The sequence below is a fragment of the Diachasmimorpha longicaudata genome, chromosome 14 (assembly GCF_034640455.1).
Source record: "Diachasmimorpha longicaudata isolate KC_UGA_2023 chromosome 14, iyDiaLong2, whole genome shotgun sequence".
Classification (NCBI taxonomy): Eukaryota; Metazoa; Arthropoda; class Insecta; order Hymenoptera; family Braconidae; genus Diachasmimorpha; species Diachasmimorpha longicaudata.
The window spans coordinates 3,896,838-3,916,513 of NC_087238.1; the positions used below are offsets into that span (position 1 = coordinate 3,896,838).

At 39.3% G+C, this 19,676-nt stretch overlaps 1 protein-coding gene and 1 long non-coding RNA gene across 2 annotated transcripts in view; one reads left to right on the plus strand and one right to left on the minus strand.

Annotated features, from left to right (window-relative positions):
• The window catches only part of LOC135169343 (uncharacterized), a 33,543-nt gene extending 25,268 nt beyond the window's left edge, over positions 1 to 8,275 (plus strand). Inside the window, exon 4 of the long non-coding RNA XR_010300200.1 lies at positions 7,956 to 8,275. This is a non-coding gene — a long non-coding RNA (uncharacterized LOC135169343). The remainder of the gene's footprint in view (positions 1 to 7,955) is intronic.
• Positions 1 to 19,676, minus strand: part of LOC135169341 (zinc finger MIZ domain-containing protein 1) — an 89,889-nt gene that overhangs the window by 52,145 nt on the left and 18,068 nt on the right. The gene's annotated exons all lie outside the window — the stretch shown is intronic.

Here is a 19,676-nt window from a genome sequence, read left to right on the forward strand (position 1 = left end):
TGTCTCACACCCCAACACAAAAATAAATTGATAAAAATAGTGATAAATAATAAATAATAATAAAAAAAAATAATAATTTTATAAAAATAAAACCTTTAGAGGACAAAACGTAAGAATCAACAACTTTTAGGTCAAGTTTTGTTGGAAAAATTAAACTTGAGAGACCAATTTTCATGATACCCCTCCCCCCTCCCTCCTCCCTCGTTTCGGACATCTAATTTTTCCCTAAAATTACTTTCCCTCTAATTAAAATCTCAAACAATTGCTCAATAATAAAGTCCCCAGTCATCATCAAATCAGTACAACCCACGTACCACCTCGATACGCGTGGAGCAGCACCGAAGACCAGGAGAGCGGACAGGAGAGGGTGGGGGGAGGGGAGTACGACCTCGCGCCTGCACTCCCCCAGCATCACTTCCTCGGAGGATCTCTCTGGAAGGTCATCCGTATGTTCGATGAGTTTCGTGTGGTGGGGAGTAATGAAAAAAATGAGACCTGAGATTTAAACTGACTACCCGACGATGATAGCCAGCATAGGATGAGGGGTGATTGAGGGGTAGGGGGCCTGAGAGGCAGAGGAAGGGGGAATTTACACACACGAGTGGAGGCTGCCTCGAGATGCTGAACAAGGAGGGATGTTGGAGTGGGTGTGCATGGAATTGTACAATGTTGGTTATGTCGTATGGGGGCAACAACCTGATTTTCCTCAGCCACCGTGACCAGATGAGGTAGATGGAGGGGGTGGGGGGGGGGGGAGGGAGAGAAGAGTGCGACAACTACGACCGTGGGAGTGTAAAAGCCGCGACAACATGCTGTTTATCCAAATGCACTTATAATAAATAATAAATTTTCTCATTTAATGGAAATAACCTCTCACTAAGGGGGTGGTGGGGAGGGCAGGGGAGGGGTGAAAAAAATTCCCAACCGACTTCTGTTTCACTTCCCCTGTCGAATAGAAAGGAACAATTACGTATCCGTAAGTAATTTAATTATTGTTAATTATAAATTCAGTTTATTGCAATTTTAATACTGACGTGCGGTGAGAAAAATTAGTTGAGAAAAGTATTTTGTGGAGGGGTTTTTTTAAACGAAAAATTTTTGGGTAATTGTCGGTGAGTTTCGGGGGTGATTCTTATTTTTTTTTGGTGGAAAAATGAAATGTCAATTATAACAAAAAAAATTGCGATAAAAAATTGAGAAAAGTTTTTAGGTGAAAATTGAAAATTTATTAGTAATTGTGAATTGTATGGGGAATTTATGGGAAACCGTATGCAGAATAAATTCGTAATTTTATAGGAATTATGGGGAATTTCTCAGGAGCGAGCTAATGACGTCACAATTCCCTACATTTTCCCCTAGCCCCACTCAGCGGCGCCACTTGTTCCCGACTAAAATGAGGTTAATAAGGTTAAATAAGGTTAAGGTTGCACCGCTAACGCATTAAGCCATCAATTCAAAGGAAGATGGCGCTGACAGAGACCGTCAAGGTCATCCCAGCGCTTAAAACCTAAAATTCCCCCAATTTTTCAAAATCCCTTCAGCAAAATTCCCCGCCAAAAAATACAACAGCCCATTTAATTGAATAAAAAAACAATTGTCCGACACTAAATCACCAATTCATTTTCTCCAAACAGATTGCATTCACCGCGAATAAACAATTCTTCGAATGTAATGAGGAAAAAAAAAAATCCTCAGGATGAAGAAATGCGGAAAGGAAAAGAAGAAAGCGCACGTCTGACATAGGTAGCCCAGCAGATAGTATACATATAGACGGTTTATATGCTCTCGAAAATGTGGAAAGGGGGAAGGAAGAGAGGGGGGAGGGTGGGAGAGTTATACGCCCCGGCCCACACCACAAGACTACTCTCAAAGAGGCGCTCTCAGGCGAAGGGAGTGTGTAAAACTTTACGGAGATTGTATCTGGCGGGACCTGCGCGCGAGCCTCCACACAGCCTCCTCGAGGGCGAGGACAAGGATATCCTGAGAGAGACAAGGAAAAAAAAAAGAGAGAGAGAGAGAGAGAGAGAGAGAGAGAGAGAGAGAGAGAGACAAATGGAGAGAGGAAGAGAGAAAGAGAAATTGAGAAAACGAAAACTAGAGAGAGGAACAGAGAGAGAGAGAAAGGGAAATAGAAAGAACGAAAAATAGAGCGAGAAAGAGGGGGAAGGAGAGACACAGAAGGGAAAGGGAGAAGAAGAGAAAGAGACACATAGAGAGTGATAAGGGGAGGAAAGGTGGGTGAGAAATGGAGAAAAATAGGAGAAGAGCTAACAAAAAAGGGAGGAAACAACAAAAAAAAAAAAAAAAAGAAAATGCTGAGAAAAATGAGAAATACAGGGAGAAGTGCATTGCGATCGTTTCTCTGTACTGTGTTGAGTTGAATGTAATAAGACACTTTATTCAAAATTTTTTAACGCATTCAGTAGAATTTTTGGATTTTACTGAAGTACTTCATTCGATGGAAATGACATTTTATTTGCATTAATGGAATTGTTGATTTTATCGAAAAAATGATTTACTTTATTTTTTGGATTTAGAATTTTAGGATTTTCTAGGATTTAGAACTTTTGGATTTTATTGAAGTACTTCAATAAAATGCAAAAATTCAAAATAAAATGTAAAATAAAATGTAAAAGAAGTATGTCAAATGACATTTTATTTGGATCAATAGAATTGTTGATTTTACCAAAAAAATGATTTACTTCATTTTTAGACTAAAAAAATCAATGAATTTGTTTTGATTTGTGTACACGAGGGGATGATGACTTGACAGTTGTCTTTAGAATATTTCAAAATACAGAAAAATTTATGTGAATTTCGTGTCGGTTGTGGAGACCATCTGAAGATTTTCCAATTTAATATTAAAGAAAAGCTTCAAATGAAAAAATTGTTGTTTTTTTCACAATAAAAAACAAAAAAAACAAATAAAAATATATTTCCACAGCAGTACAACAGTACAGTCCACCAGGCATTGAATAACTTTCAAACAAACTTCATTGAATTAAAAAAAAAAATTATTTCCCCACGTGTAAGTGGCTCTACCCCAACATAGTCAAGACATCGAGCTAAAACTTTGTAAAAATACCCATAAAAATAAAGAAATTAGACGAGTAAAAGAAAAATGAATGGGGGAGTTGAACGATCATCGCGTTTCTGCTTATCTTATACCACTGAGACTTATATTATAGTCATGGCCTCGACGCTCAGACGATGGGAATTTGCTCGTGTTGTGTGTCTCAAGTACATGAGTGTAACCATCGGAATTTATACATGCGCAAGACAGAGACATACATATATATAGAGAGAGAGATAGAGACATGTGCATGGTATATATTCAAAGGTAGTTATATTCACTGGGCTTTCGTCGAACTATAGTCATGTACTTGAGAATGTCGTGGGGTATTTACGTTACTGTCAATCATCGATCGACTTATGATCATGATCTCTCTCTCTATCTCTCAAATATTTATGTTTTAGATTTTTTTTCAATAGTCAAATTAACGTTTCATTCAATTTTATAACAATATTTGAGGTAATAATATGAGGGGTAGGCCCCTCCAACCCTCCCACTCCTCTCCCTAGGATTAATTCATACATATACATACATATATATATATATATATAATGAGCGGGGATAATCATGACAATCACAATAATAATAATAATAATAATAATAATAATAATATTGTTTGATAATAATTGTGAAAATAATAATTGTATGTAATACATAGAAAATACTATTTAACTCCAATTTTTTCCTGAATGGGGTGGGGAATAAGAGGGGGTCACTCCCCGGGAGGGGGTCTATGTATGTGCCGAGTCACCGCTAGGAGGCCTAGCGCACGTGCTATGCAAATAAATACCTCCGGTCGAGCGAGGATACCGTCGTGACCGTACGAGTCAAGTGCAACGCGCCGACTTTTCCCACGGACCATTTAAAATTCCACACTCCCTGGGAGGATTCAGCTATTTACAATTTTTTTTATTTTTTATTTCAGTTGTTTATTTGGAGTTTTGAGAATATCTCTGGTATTTATGACAATAGGTGGAGAATTTTTGCAGATACTGTTGCGTTCGTTGGGTCATTTGTTGTCGGTGTTGGCGATATTGAGGGATTTTTGGGGGTTGAAAAATTGAATTGATGAAGGGGAGGAAATCGTAAGTTTGGAATTCCGGGAGGGAAATATTCGAGGAATACATTGGGATTTTTTTTGTAATTTTTAGTGACATCTGGAGGGGAAATCCACCAGAATCTTCTGTCGCTCATTATTTTGGGAAGAATTTACAGCACCAAAAACCGATAAATTTCTCATGAGGACCGACTCGACAGTCGAAATCTGACAATCATCGAATCAATTTCTGATCATAACTCAGAGGTACCTGACCCAATTTTCCACTCGCTAAACTCCCCAAAAGTTATAACAATTCCCCCTCTCCCCGAAACCCCTCAACAAACTAATATCAACAATTTCCTCACCCCAAATAAAAAATCATCTGCCCCATCCCACCATTGAATCAATCCATGTCAATCATATTCAGGGTCAATTAATTCCCCCGATTACATCGGCATCCGTAAACATTTACATGAACCTCATCATGATTAGTTTTCTCCAGGAAGTACAATTCCAGTAAAATAAATCCCCGTTATATAGACCAGTAAAACGATGAAATTGTTTTTCTCATTCCAATTTCATCCTTTTATATTTGAGGTCGTAATGATTTTTAAAAAATCCATCCACTCCCCCTCCCCTCTTCCCCCCTCCCCTACCGTCCTCTCGCCTCGTCGACAAAAGAAATCAGCTCTCACTTTTCTTGCGTAATGACAAGTCTCCAGTTGTTCCTTATTAAAGAATAAAAAAAAAAAAAAACATGAACAGATTGAAACGGTATTCCGCGCTCTTTTCTACTTTGATTATTATCTAGCGCTGGTATCGAGGATAATAGAGGATCATTGGTTGGTTCGGGTGCTCTTCAGGCACCACCAATCCTACACCACACGTCCTTCCGCAAGAGTGAGAGACGCGCGCAGGAAGCCCAGGGTGAAAGGTGGAACTGAGACGGAGCGATAGCGCTCCAGAAAGACCACTATATACTCCAATCCACGAATAGAAAAAAAAAAAAATGAAAATGAAATGAGAGGGAGAGAGACAGAAAAAAAAAATCATCATTCTCGGGTGGCATAGTGAGACGCCTCGTGCCACGAGCTAGGGCGTCACGGAGACCGAGAACCGGAAGTGGCCGTCGTTGAAACGGGAGTCACCATGGTAACCACCGATCGGCTTAACTCTGGGCACCATTGCCTCTCCTCGAAGGAGAGAGAGAGGGAGAGAAAGAGAGAGATTGGTCTTCCGCGTCATTCGAAAGCGGCCTATTATTTGGGGTCGCTGCATCGTGGTGTATATGCGCGCGCCACGATATTCCGATACGAGGACAACATGTTTTGTGTGATACAAGCGTGTATACATGGTGTATGCGCGCGCCGCACGAGTTTACCCGAGTGCGAGCGATGTTGGACGAGTTTGGAACGAGTGCGAGTCGGCGGGATCGAGAGGGATTTCTAACCTATTTGAGTTCGGTAGTTGGTTTGGATTCGGGGATTGATTTGGGGAAATTATCGATTGTATGGATTATTGGGGATATTGGGGTTGTTGGATACCTGGCTGATGTCCTCATTTATCATACGCGGAAATCTCCTAACAGGAGATGAGGAATGGCCGACTGTCGGCCGAGTGTTGGCCAGCATTGGCCAAATGTCGGCACACTGTTGGCCATTCCTCATCTGCTGTTAGGGAGTTTAAGAGTTTGAAGGATCCTTCAAATTCTTAAACGTATTCCCCGTCGTGGAAAGCATCAGAGGTAGTCACCATCGTAACCAAATAAGTTCCCATTCCCCTTAATTTTCGGTACTTTAATGGAGCAGATATTTGGCGGTCTCACCCCCCCCCTCCTCTATTTCCACCATTTCCAAATCACCCTCGTAGCTTTGAAGACCTCTAAATTCTCTAAAAATCGTGTCTCACTTCTAAAATAAATGATAACGTGAGGAGTAATTAACCCCCTAATTTTAAAACTAATTATTTTTTCGAAATATAAGAGGATTTTTGGGGCGGTGGATATAAATATGTCTGAGTGGGAGGGACGTGGATGGAGGGGAGCCGAAATTCACCGAGTGGGTACGATGTTTTGCGGAAAGACATGTTCGATCGCAATTGAGGAAGTTATCGATTCGGTTATTGGGATCGATTTGGAGATTTTAACTGACGGTATAGTAATTTTTTAGTGGCGAGTCGGTAGGTGATGGGGGAACAAGGGGGACGGGATGATTCCGTGATTTTATGGGGAGTTCCGGAAAAATTTGTTACTTTTCTCATTCGGGAATGGGGATTGATGATAATTTCATGGAAAAAGATTTTGTTCCAAACTCGAAAACCAGAAAATTCTTGGAAAACTACAATTCCGGGGGAATATTCTAGGGTTTTTTGACTCTTGTAGTTGGCCACCCCACCAAACTGCACCAAAAAACCCCAAAAAAAAATAAAAATTCAATCACAACTTCGAGAATTACTAAATTACTCGTTTACTAATCGGCTGTAACCACTCTAATTACTCTCACCCAGCTCCAACCCTCAAAAATCCCCAAAAGTCCCCAAAAATGACATCACATCCCCCCTAACATTCAATCCGCCGACACCTGACGAGCTCATCCGACGCTCCCCGACCTTCCCCGAGAATTCCCGACAGTGAATCGACCCCCCTCTCCCTCCACCCATCCCCAAATCCCAACTCCAAAAAACAAATAAAAATATCTCAATAAAAATCCCCCGCAAATCATCTCTCAAACCCAAAAAAAAACCCCGTGACCGTACGTGACTCTCAGTCCTGTTGTTACACTCGATCCTCCCGACGACACCCGAGGACACCCGACGCTATCCGACGGTCCACGCGTTATACGTTTACGATCGCATTGCAAACCGCTCGGATATAGAATACTCCCCCCCCCCCATCCCTCTAAAAAAAAAAATAATAATAAAAATCTCCTCTCATATATTTTCTGCGCAATTCGCGCGTGCGCCACTCACCGACCCTCCAGCAATACCAGTGCACACAGTAACTGGATGATTGTGTTGGTGGATGGTAGGATATCTTTTCATTCGTTGTTTGGTGCGTTGTCGGTTGTAGGAATGCCGTCGGCAAACCAGCAGCTCGCCCACTGGTTACCACGGTTTTGCTTTTGCTTGTTGCCTTCCACTATATATCCCACCTTATTTTATTTATTTTATATATTTTTATTTTTATTTTTTTCGAGTACTCACTACCACCAACTTCGAAATTCTCCCTGTGCTCAATTCCACTCAGTTTCATACTCGTACCGGCTATCTCTCACTCTTCCCTCAATTTTTTTTTTCCTCTCATTCTCTCCTCACTTCTTCACTCGTACTTATACTTAAACGTGTATATGTATATTTGCAAGGGCGACGGAGGGATGAGGGGGGGGGGGAGGAGGGAGAGCGAAGGGGTGATGTATCTTCAGGGTATTTGAGCGCCCGCGACGATATTTATTCGCCTCCACACAGGCCCCCCCTCTTTCTGTTAGAATTCCCTTCAGGTTCATTGACTTTAAACCTGTATTACTTTGTATGTTTTATTTAATCTCAAATTATTGAAAAAGATCATTAATATTTTTTAAGCGAATTTTTAATGAAATATTATTTACGCGGATTATTGAGAATTTAAGAGTCATGAGGGAGGATTTTGGAAATGGCGCCAATTGATTTGGGGGATAAAGATTATGAAAGATATTCGCAGAAGGGAAGGACGGCGTCACATCTCCCTGAAGGGCGGAATTGGGGGCGCTAGAGGGCGCTGCTGTTCTTGCGGTTTCAAAAATAAAGTTCACTAAATTTTTCGTTTTTATTTTTAATTTTGGTTTATTTTTTTTAGGGGAATTTTGCCAGATGAAAATTCGACGACAGATGGCGCTGCGGCATGAGGAATATGACGCCATTTGCACTGGAAAAAATTCCAAAAAATATGGAAATTTTCGGACGTCGCAGTTTAAATAAATAAAGTACATTCAGGAGGAAAATTAACAACAAACGAGTGCAAAAATTGAATAATTTCCTCCCTAACAACCCCAGTAATTAAAGATTACGATTAATAAAAAAATCATCGACAGATGGCGCTACGGTATGACAGCTCTAACATCATTTTCTCCGAAAAAAAAAATCCAAAAAATCAGCCAATTCCCCACCAATAAAATTTACCTTTCAATCACGCCATAATTCCAAATAAATAATCAAATAAACGAAAATAAATATTCCGATAAATCTCAATAACCGACGAACCTATGCGCAGTGACAACTAAAAGTATTTCATTTTATCAATCGATCTCCAGCTTCTCGTTGAATATTCTGACGGGAAAATTCTTCCTGAAAGGAAGGTCAACAGATTTTTGAATACCAACCGAGTCCCAGAACCTTTTCGTCTGTCCTTTATTACCGAGTGCAATCCCCCCCCTCCTCCCTCCCACCCCAACAATTTCCATTCGTCCTACCTTCCTCCCGCACCACTTTTAACTTGTTTTCGTCGGGATTAAGGCACAAGAGGGTTCGTCTTTTTCCACGAAACTCATCGCTGTTCTCCCAGTGCTTTGGCCCTTTATCCGTCTCTATCTCACTCATTCTCCCTTCCAACAGTTCATTCTGGCTCTTTTTCTCTCCTCTTGTTTGCCCTTTTCTTCCAGCCGTAGCCGGAGGATAGGCTTTTACCCCGTAAGTTGTTCCATTCCACCCCCCTCCCCCTCCTCTACCACTGCCCAACGCCATCACCCCGCCAGTTTCTTCCGCCAATCGTTTTGCTCTCACTCTTGTTTCTCTTCTTAATCTCTTTTGCACTCTTATTTTTGACCGCTCTGAGGAATGAAGCGTCCAAATCTTGGAGAAGTCTACCACCTGCTGCTGGTTAGGCATTTTTGTACGCAAAAATTCCATCCCCCCAGTTAATCTCGTCCTCTGGGCCATCTTTAAATTTATTTTTAGGATATATAGTTTTTTTTTTCATTCTCAGGGTGTGATTACACACGCAGAGATAAAATTTTCGTATAAAAGAGTTGAAGAGAAATATTTAATTAATGTGAGGGATTTTTTAATGGTATTGCAAAGTTAAATGGGGTTGTAAAAATAATAAATTTACGAGACTGTTAAGAAATTTTAAGAAGAGTTGTTGAGATAGATTTCGAGAAAAATGAATTAAATTATTTAGTAGTTTTGTAAGGTTAAATTATTGTCAATTTAATTTATTAGTTTTGAATTATTTTAAATTTTTTAGTCGAATTTAAAGACTTCAGAGGAATCAGAAATTCTGTCATTAGTTTGATGTCAAATTTAAGTCAATTAATGAATGTTGAAATCAAAATTTTCTGTGCGATAAACGATAATCAGTGAAGATTCGAGCAGAAAAATTATTATCTGCGAAGATCTTCCAGAATTCATCAAACAAATCATCGAAAGATCTTCGAAAGATCTCCCTGGTGACCCAAAAAGACACTTCACCCGATTTTCGGAAGACAATATTTTTATCTGAAGAGGTTCTGCACTTGACTTCAGAAGATATTCTCAAAAAGCTCTCTTCGGTCCACCTCGTTAACCAAAAATAATCTTCCGAACCTTCCGAAGAATCTCCCAAAGACTTCCGAAAGCTCTTCGTCACACCACAATTTTCCAACCCAAAAACAAAAAAAAAAATAAATAAAAAAAATAAATAAATAAAAAAAATATATATATAAACCCTCGAGAATTATTCCCCAATCCCACGAGTATCGATAAATGTTCAATCGTTACCCATTGTAACATGACAGAATTCAGTAGCGAATAGTTATCACTGTCAGTCTACCAGAATAAATTCACCTCAGTTGGAAATTATTCTTTGTAAAACGTGAGATTCCGATCACCCTTTCGTCACAATTTCAACAGTTGAGTTTCATTTAGCCTCGTACAAACGTTAACCGTGTAAATGTTGGTAACCACCTCTCATTTTTATCCGTGATTGCATACGTGTTGTACACCAATATCTCTCTCTTGCTCCCTCACTGGCAAAAGAAAAAAATAAGAAAAAAAAAAAAAAAAGATTGACAGGTGACTGGAAGAAACAGTGCTATCACTTTCTATGCCTCTCCACTGGGCCCATGCGCACTATATTCAATTCTACCGTCAGTTTGCTAACGTTTTACTCGTTGGTATCGCTGGTGGCGATGAATTTTCATTCTCTTTTGGTTCAACCTCTTTTTGTATTTTTTTTTTTTTTTTTTTTTTTAATCGTGTTCGTGTGACTTTTTAAACTCATACCACCAGTGAGAAGATTTCTCGTTGCTGTTTCACTCGATGTTTAATACCCAGCCCATTCCCCCCCCCCCCCCCTTCGCCACCCACCCAGCCCACCCCGCAATGGAAAGGTTCGATGGAATTCGAGGTGGCTGTAATATCACGTCCCATGGATCACGGACTAATTCGGATGTGCGAATTGAGTTCGAGAGTTTCACAAAAATATCACGCGATCGTTTTAAAAGGATATATTATAATGGGGACATAAGGATAAAAAATTATTGATTGAATATATTTGTTATAGTGGAGGGAGAGAAAAATTGTTGAAAAAGTACGTGACTGTTCCATAATTTGTCAGTCAAAATTAGATTCGGTAAAAATGACGAAAAAGTTATGGGATGTTCAGTTAAAAAAATCGTAATTGTTTTGTAATTTTTTTTAAGTTTTGACTGGCTGATTACGGAATAGAGATGTAATTTTTCGAGAATTTTTATATCTGTGTGAGAGTATGATATAATTTTTGCAATGGTATTTGTTTTGAACGAAGAAATGCCCGGAATTTCTACTCGAAAATCGACTTTGAATTTTAATTAGAAAAATACTTAATTATATTTTGTCTCAGTGTATTGTTAATGACTGATTGAATGTATTTGTTATTGTTGACGAATGGATTTTGACAGGACCTCATTTGGCTCTTTGAAAACCATCAATTCAAAAGTACAATTATTCCATAAAAAAAATTTTGGATTTTCCAAATAAATTTGTAGTGAACTTAAATTTTTGATTTTTGTACCAATTTTCAAAGTGAATTAAGACTCAAATTTTAATCATTTCAGTTTTCTTATTTCAGAAGATGACAACGTCAATTTTATATTTATTTTCGTCTGAAATGTTTATAAATTTACGACCACAAAAATGAAAACCAATAAAATCTGAAAATTTTGGTTTCCAATAACACAATTTCATCGAAGAAACTGCACTTTCGTAATTAAAAAAAAGGAATTGCAGTCTCAGCCATTGCAATGAACAAAGATAAATAATTTTCCCGATCACCACCCCCAATTTCTCAATTCAGTTAAATTTTTCATCACTCGCCGATCATGATTTAGCGAAACTATGCAATTGCACTTATATCGAAGGTGGTCCTTTCATTTTCGATCCACTTTTCTATTCTCTCACTTGGATATATCTCCAGTAACTTGCGTTCTACTCAGTTTACGATCAGTGTGCCATTTCGGGTGAAATCGCCTCACCCCTCCCACCTTCGCCCCCCCGTTCAATTCCACCGATTAATAATAATGATTAGATAAAGAAGTGGCCAGGAGAGATACTCGACTTTGTATCCAACATACGGTAACATCGGGCCCCTCATTACCGATTGAGAATTCGAAATTGCAGTGAAATCATTTAAACTAGAGTTTTACGCTATCAGAACTACGATACAGACCACATACGATGAAAACACTGTCCAAAATATGGTCAACAACGTTCAGATCTACTAAACAAACTGAAAAAAACAATCTAAACTAAACTTTACGACGTAAAAAAATTCGCCGACGCATATGACTATAAATTTATGGACGAATGTTTAAAAATTAATCACAAATGTGACTCAAAGGTATAATCAAAGGATTAGTCAATTATTTCAGCAAAAATAATTAGTATATATTTAATCATGGCTCCATAACAAATGGATCCAAAAATAAATGTGATACCCCGAACGTATCATCAAAAAATATTTTCCAAATGCGAGAAAGAGAGAGAGATTCAGATTATCTAAATTATTTTGGATTAAACAACATATTTAGTAAAATTATGTACTAGAGAGAAAACAAATAAACTGTATATATGTAGAACGAAAAATGTCACATAATGACTGTGTAAATAATCTCTATTATGGGTTCTATCATTAGAAAAAAAAATCTATCGGAAGATGCCGCATAAGTTTGAAGGTCTTGTAGTATTATAAATGAATATATTATATATTATATACCTATATTATAATATATATCATTATGCACTGAGAAAAAAAATTATTTTTTCCAAATATTCATTTACTTCCGAGAAATACTAATTATTCCAATCCTTCATTTCTGAAATCAAGTAATTCCCAGACAATTCTGATCCAGTTTCAACTGCGTCACTTATATTGTTCTAGACCATGATTATGTTAATAATAACGTCGAGTGAACTCCTGGAATAATTAAGAGCACTAAATAATTCATCGCAGTTCTTCCCTCAATAAAATCCAATCTTTACAAAAACGAAATAATTATAAATAATTATCAATGGAAATCCTTCAAGGTCACCCTGAAAATACTCATCCTCTAGAGTCCTATTTATCATAATTTACACCTGACTCGATCCTCATCGGGAGTAATTACACCAAAAAATTACAATTTTAAAAAATAAATACTTCTCCGAAGTAAATAAACATTTACAAAAAATAATTTATCGCGTCTCCATTTACCACATCACCCCACGTCTTCCAGTTCTCTTCTGTTTCATCTCTTTCAACTCTTCCACCACAATATCTTCACCTACAACTGCCTACATATCTCCCCAATTTCAAATCCTCTGGCGCATGCCAATGTCACATTTTCCGAACATCTCGTGGGCGTAAAAGTGCAATCCACTGATCTACCCTCCAGTCACCTCTCGTACACCCGAACTCACCTAATAAAGAAATGGGTCCGCGACTTTCAGTCCAAGTAATTTCAAATGTGTGTAGGCGGTGTTGTGCCGTCGAGACAACATCCATTTCTCTCGCAGTCACTCCGATGAGTAGCCGAGACCACCCACTGTAAAAAAAAAAAATATTCTCGTCCAAAAAAATTCTCCCCCTCCCTCCCACCCTCCAAACTATTCGGATGAAAAGCCCGAAACCAGAGGCAGAAAAAAAAATATATTTTGATGTATTGTTCGAAGGGGAATACAGGATGGATCAATAAACTGTGGGATACATTGAGAGAGAGATGGATATTGCAGGAGTAATTTCATTGTCCACTATTGGGCGAAGGTTCACGTGTCGCGTGGCATACCGTGGGGAAAATAGAGAGTCCTCGTGGCGCTAGTGATAGGCCCAACCGCCCCCTCCCCCTCTTCCCTTTAGTCTGTAACTGAGGTATTGATCAGTGAGCCCCTGCTCACCCCCCCCCCCCTCCCCCTGTCGCCGAGCCCTCAATCCCATTTCATTGATCAATGGTGGCGTTATTTTCAACGATGACGACCCAAGTGGCTGATTATTGTTTCCTACTTTGATTACGATGATATCATTTGGGGTGATTATGGTGATGCCATGAAAAACTGGTGCTGATGGGTTTTAGAGTTGGTAGGGGAAGGTGTAGGGTGATACCCCTTTACGACACTGAATTCTTGAGATGTTATTATTTTCACTGGCTGTCAGCACTCGCACCATTTCACAGAAGAATCTCGGGTTGCGCTGTGAGAGAATTCTGTGACGCATTGCGCGTACGGTAGGTGGAACGGAGCTGGTTTAGTTGACGAGAATTGCCGAGGAAGTGGCGGAATTGGACGATGGAGATGGGACATATGATTTTAGTGGTTTAGGAGGAAATGTCAGATGCTCCGTGTTAGATATGATTTTTTTTTTGTTGATGTATTGAGAGTTATTTCGAGGAGTTGAAGAGGTTCGATTTTTAATTTTGGTTGAGGAGATTTTTATGGTGAGTAATTACGCGATATATCGAAATATATCGAATGGGTATGTATCGAAAATGGTGGATTCATGGGAATGATCGATTATTTCCTGATGATCGATTATTTTCTGGTTATAATCGATCATTTGATCGATTAGTGAAAACGAGGGATTTTTGGGAATAATTGACGCAATAATTCACGCGCCAAACGCTCAGAAGGCTCGACCGGATATCACGTCGATAAACATCGATTATGTTCATAGATCGATTAAAAAACAATCGATTCTCGAATCACAAGATCCAGCATCTTGATAATACATCGCCACTCGCCTTTTCATCTCGTCGCTTTCAATGTCACCTCCCATCTTTCGATTATCTCCGCCATATTCGATTAATCGACATCACATTTCATTTTTTTACACAACGAAATGTACCGTGAAACCATACATTAACGTCGCCGTCCTAATGACGTTTACTAATTACATATTTGGTCACGAGTTGCCAAAAAAATTTTTCAACTCCTGAAGAAGTTCACAAAATTCCACGTCCTAAAAATCCCTTTTTCCCACCTCCAAAAATAAATAAATTTTTTTCACATAAAAAATAATATAAAAACACCTCTCCTCCCTCCCCCCTCGATATTTTCAATGAATGAAAATCATCATTGATCTCCTACTTCTCGTCAATACGGTAAAAATATACAATTATTTAAATAGTGGCGACAGCCGAGTGCATGACCTTCCTATCGACGTCGCGCCTGCTCTTTTATTTTACTTTTATTCTACCCCCCCCTCTCCCCCCTCCCGCCGTCCACCACACCGCTCCCCCCTTTCCCTTCACCCCATCGCCAACCGAACCGATCGCGGGGCCATCACCCACTCTTCTCAAACTCTTTATTTTTGTTTTCCAGTTGTGTCCTCCCTCTCCCTTCGAGGCCCACTCGTCGCGAACCTTCTCCATTCTATTCCTTTTCTCCTCGTCACGGTCGTCTCCTGACTCCATATCCTCTTTTCGAGTTTTACCATCCTCCCACCCCCTCACTGATCCTCAGGCGTTGGCGCACGCGCACGCGTTGTCTACTCGCCCCCCCCCCGGAGGGAGGGCTGGCGAGGGGCTCCATGCAACCCCATTTAACACCAAAACTTGAGTGTGTGTCATCCTGCCAGAGTGAGGGAGATATCCGACACACTCAACCACCCCGATGCTCCCTTTAAAATAGTATGAATAAACTCCAGTTGAGCTGGTGAGGGTAGAGTGAAAAAAAAATTTTAATCCAGAAAAAGAATTTATTTATTATTGATAATGGTGGGTATGATAAAGTGTGGGGGAATGGTCCTTCTAACATAAATTAGTTGAAGATAGTTCGGTTAATTAGTGGAGGAATTTGATGGTGATCATAATTTCCATATTGGCCCAAAAATTTTTTAAGAATTTTTGTTAGAGAGGAAAAGTTGCTTTTTTGTGTTAATTGATTTTCGAAACAACTGGAAACAATTACATTGTCAGTTTAAACTTGCAGGTGCGGTATTTTTGTTCTTTGAGATCAATTACTATCGATTGTAATCCATGAAAAATTCATGCAGATGAGATCAATTGAACAAACTGAACCGGATCGTTCACCCCAAAAGAGTTTGTCGACTCGTACGACCGCAAATCGATAGAATAACTGTGTCGATTTTTCAAAAATTGTAAATTACAAATCAACCACAAATTATGTATCAAAAAATCCAAAACAAATGTCTACAAAGGAAAAAATGTAACCTAATAACAGTGTAAATACCCCCCCACCCTTATAGATTTCATCCCTATAAATAAATAATTAAAACCATCAGAATATTCCTATCAAAAAAATTTTCATTAAAATCTTTCCATTTTAACTCGAAAATTGAACTTAAATTTTCTATTCGCACTCCTTTAAGCTTCATCCTCCATAGACGTGCCCCATCCCCCCGCATTATCCACCCTCCAACAATTTCAAAACTCAATCTTCACCCCCTTCCCACCCTCTTCATCCTCCCCACCAAATAATTTTTCTTACCCCAAAAATTCCCTCTTCCTCCCCCCCCCCCACACCCCTGGTCCGTCCCAAACCCCCTCGAACAGGCCCCAAAAAAAATCCCCAAAAAAACAGTTGCGTCAATAGTTGACGAGAAAAAAATAAATAAAAGTAGAGGGGGTAGAAGACAGGAGCCAGGTATTTGGGACAGCCGACAGAGGGCCAGGTTTCACACAGCCAACCCGTTCGCACATCCCTTCCTCTCGACATACACATCCCCTCCCCACCCCCCCTCAATTCTCTGGACATTCGGCAACCCCCTGACTCCCTCAATCCCCCTTCACCCCCTCCCCCCTCATCCTCCCTCGCGCGAACAACGTTCTGGCTCACGCCACAAGCAAGAACGCAGCTTCCTTCATTTTTTTTTTTATTCCCTTTATTCCTTTTTTTTTTTGTATTCATTCTTTTATTCATTTTTTCTCCCCCTTTCTACCCTCACCCCACATCGAAGCGCCACTCGCCACTGCGGGAACGAGACTGGCGCGAGTTTCGGTGCAACTCGCCAAAAGGGAGACGAATGAGAAAATGCGAGAGTGAAAGAAAGAGAGAGAGGGTGAGTGGTATAAATGGGGGGGGGGTGAGGGTGAGAGAGGGAGAGTATGTGGAGCTGGTGGAGGGCAGTTGGGTTTATGTGTATATACACTTCGACGCCGTCGCCGGCGTTTCGTTGTCGCGTTGCCAGGCATCCAGTGCCATTTGTAACTGCTCCCCTCCCCTCCCCTACCCCCGCCGCTCTGAACCCGCCAGCCAATCCCCCCCCCCCACAGCCCCCTTGACACCGGCAACCTCGTCTGTTCATCGGCTATCTCTGTCTGGCACAAAGTAGTGTATACACTCCAACCAAACTCTTTTCTTCCACTACTCTGCCCTCTCCTGTTTATTGGTTTAACATTCAATGCGGTTCACGGCTCCCAAGCGTCACAGATACACACTGATACATAAGTATATATGTGGTGAAATCCCTGTGCAATGCGCTTTATTCTTTTTCAGTCTGATGTATTTGTTTTGATGCCTCGACGACGTATGTAGATTTTTTATTTTGTATTTGATACGTTTTGTTTTTTTTATTTTTCAGAATTTTGATTTTTCGGGGGCCGGTGGGAGGGGTGGATTTTGGGGGAAGATTGATTGGGTGGAGGAGGGGGGGGGAGGGAGTTGAAGAAATGAGAGGTGTTGAGAGGGTATGATCGATTGGGACTTAGGGATTTTGGGTTGAGGTGAAGTTCCAAATTCTGGTGGATTGAGAAGTCAGTGGCGATGTGGTGATAGGGATTAGTTGGTTTAGAGTGGAGATTTTGGTGAATATCTCGGAGGGGGAGGGGAATAGGGGAATTTTTATTGGGAGCTTTTTTGTGGGGAATGTTGAGTTCTATAATAAATGGTATGAGACAAATTGTGGTATCTGGCTTGGATTCGGAGATATTACTGAGTTTTGGGTGGAGCTGGATCAGGAGGTTTAGAATAATTTAAGTAAACGGTAACAGAGAGTCTTTTGTCAAATGGGTTCACACTGAGTGAAAAATATAATTTTGTTAATAATGGTTATTTTGGAGAAACAAATATCCGAAGGTTTCATTGAAAAATGCGTTTTAAATTTTTGTCAGAGGAATATTTAAGTGGTAAAATTATATTTTTCAGTCTTTGAGTCAGTTGATCTGGAGAGGTCATAAGAACAAGTTATAAAATTCATATTTAATTTGTTTTTATATTATTTAACAATCCCAGTTCAAAATCCTATACTTGAGAGTCTAATATCCACGAGAAGACTAATTTCCATCCCCCCTTCATGTTGAATAAAAATTAGGCCTCTGAAAGTTTAAATTTTCATCCAACATTTCCTTCTGCAGAGTAATCTCCCCATTCGATGATTTCACTCATTCCATGAAAATTAAAATTAATGAGGTGGAGGTTATCTTCAATTGAATTTGATTTAATTGAAAATACTAGACCACAAGGCCGAATATAACCTCCACCTCATTAATACCATGGACGAATAACACTTCATATCCAATTAAAATTAATGTTCTAATTAATAGCAAAATAACATAACCCAATTTCTCAAGAATCACCCAAAAACAAATTTATAATCTCATTTATCAAATTTTCTTTAATCATAAAAAATTCAATTACAAAAAATTTTATTCCTTATTTTTGTCCCTCAATGTTTATTATTTTTACATAAAAATCATTTTCAATAATAAAAATGTAATTGACCATTGTTTTTCAAAATCAGACGAGTAACGATGAGTTTACCAAAATCTATATATCGTGAATACATATTTTAATAAATGGATTAAATGTAGCATGAGAATGTTTGGGAGTTCGTTCGATGATTTCAAAATAACGTCAGCGTGTTATATATAAACCGGTGGGTTATGAGAGGGGGAGCCGAACGGGAACGAGGGGGAGGTATGGAATGAGATGGGGGGGAGGACGAGAATGGGCGGGGGGGGGGCGAAGAGGGGGGCAGAGGGAGAAAAAAAGAGAACGCAGTGATTTATACCTCACCCTTCGCGGGTCTCGATGACGCTTTGTGTGCGAAGTGCTATTGATTTTCAAAGTGCACACATATATACAAGTAAATGGGGGGTGAAGGGGGTACAAGAGGCTTGTAACTCTCCCCCCCCCCTGGGGTAGACAGAAAACGATCACCCTATGACCGAGTAAATATGCCCACAGTTTATGTAATATTAGGTACTCAAAAATCATGATTCAATTTTGATAAAATAGTGATTAATGAATAAATAATTTTTAGTAATTATTAATGAATAATTAATCTTGTGGGATTTTTTTAATCGGTAGTGAAATATTTTGAAACATTTTTGAAACTATTTTCCATTGTTATGTTTATAATAATTTAAATTATTGTTGGTGAATTCGAAAATGGAGTTGGAATTTTATGTTCCATGAAAAATAAAGTGAGGAAATTTTTAGTTGAAATAGCTCTACCCTCAGGTCGATATTTTACCGACCGAGTGCACTCTTTTTGAATATTTTCACTAGTCAAATTTTTTCAACTAATTGTATAATTAAAATTGAAAGAAAAAATCATATATAATCAACGATATCTAAATTAAATATAAAAAAAATCATGATATATTTTAAATCTCATTCTCCTCAAACAAATCCCTTTATTTTTCCCTTCCAACAGTCTCAAAAATTCAGATATTCCCAACAGCCCTTAATTCTTCTTTTTTTTCAACCAGAAACAATTAAATTAAATTCCAAAAAAATTATTCTATCAAATCATCGAATTTTCTCCATAATTTCGGTCACTTTTCCATAATATTTAAATTGTACTAAAAGGGTAGAGCAACTTTAACTGACTAGATTTCTTGAACGAAGAAACCGATGACCAGATGTGCATTGAGGCAAAGGGACAAAATTGTAGAGGTGGGAGAGAGGTTGGAGTGCGCTTCTACGCTCCAACTAACGACAGTAGAGTAAATCGAGTGCCTGACCAGCAGCCAAAGGGAGGGCAACAGACAGAGGACAAGGGGAACCTTTCCACAGTTGGTGGGGTGAAGAGGGGGTGGAAAGGGACCCCCTCCCCCTTCCCACGACAGCACAACTGGAGGAGGGGAGAGGTGGCAAAGGGAGAGGGGGAGAATAGTGTGTGGCAAAGTCCACGGGGTTTCCATT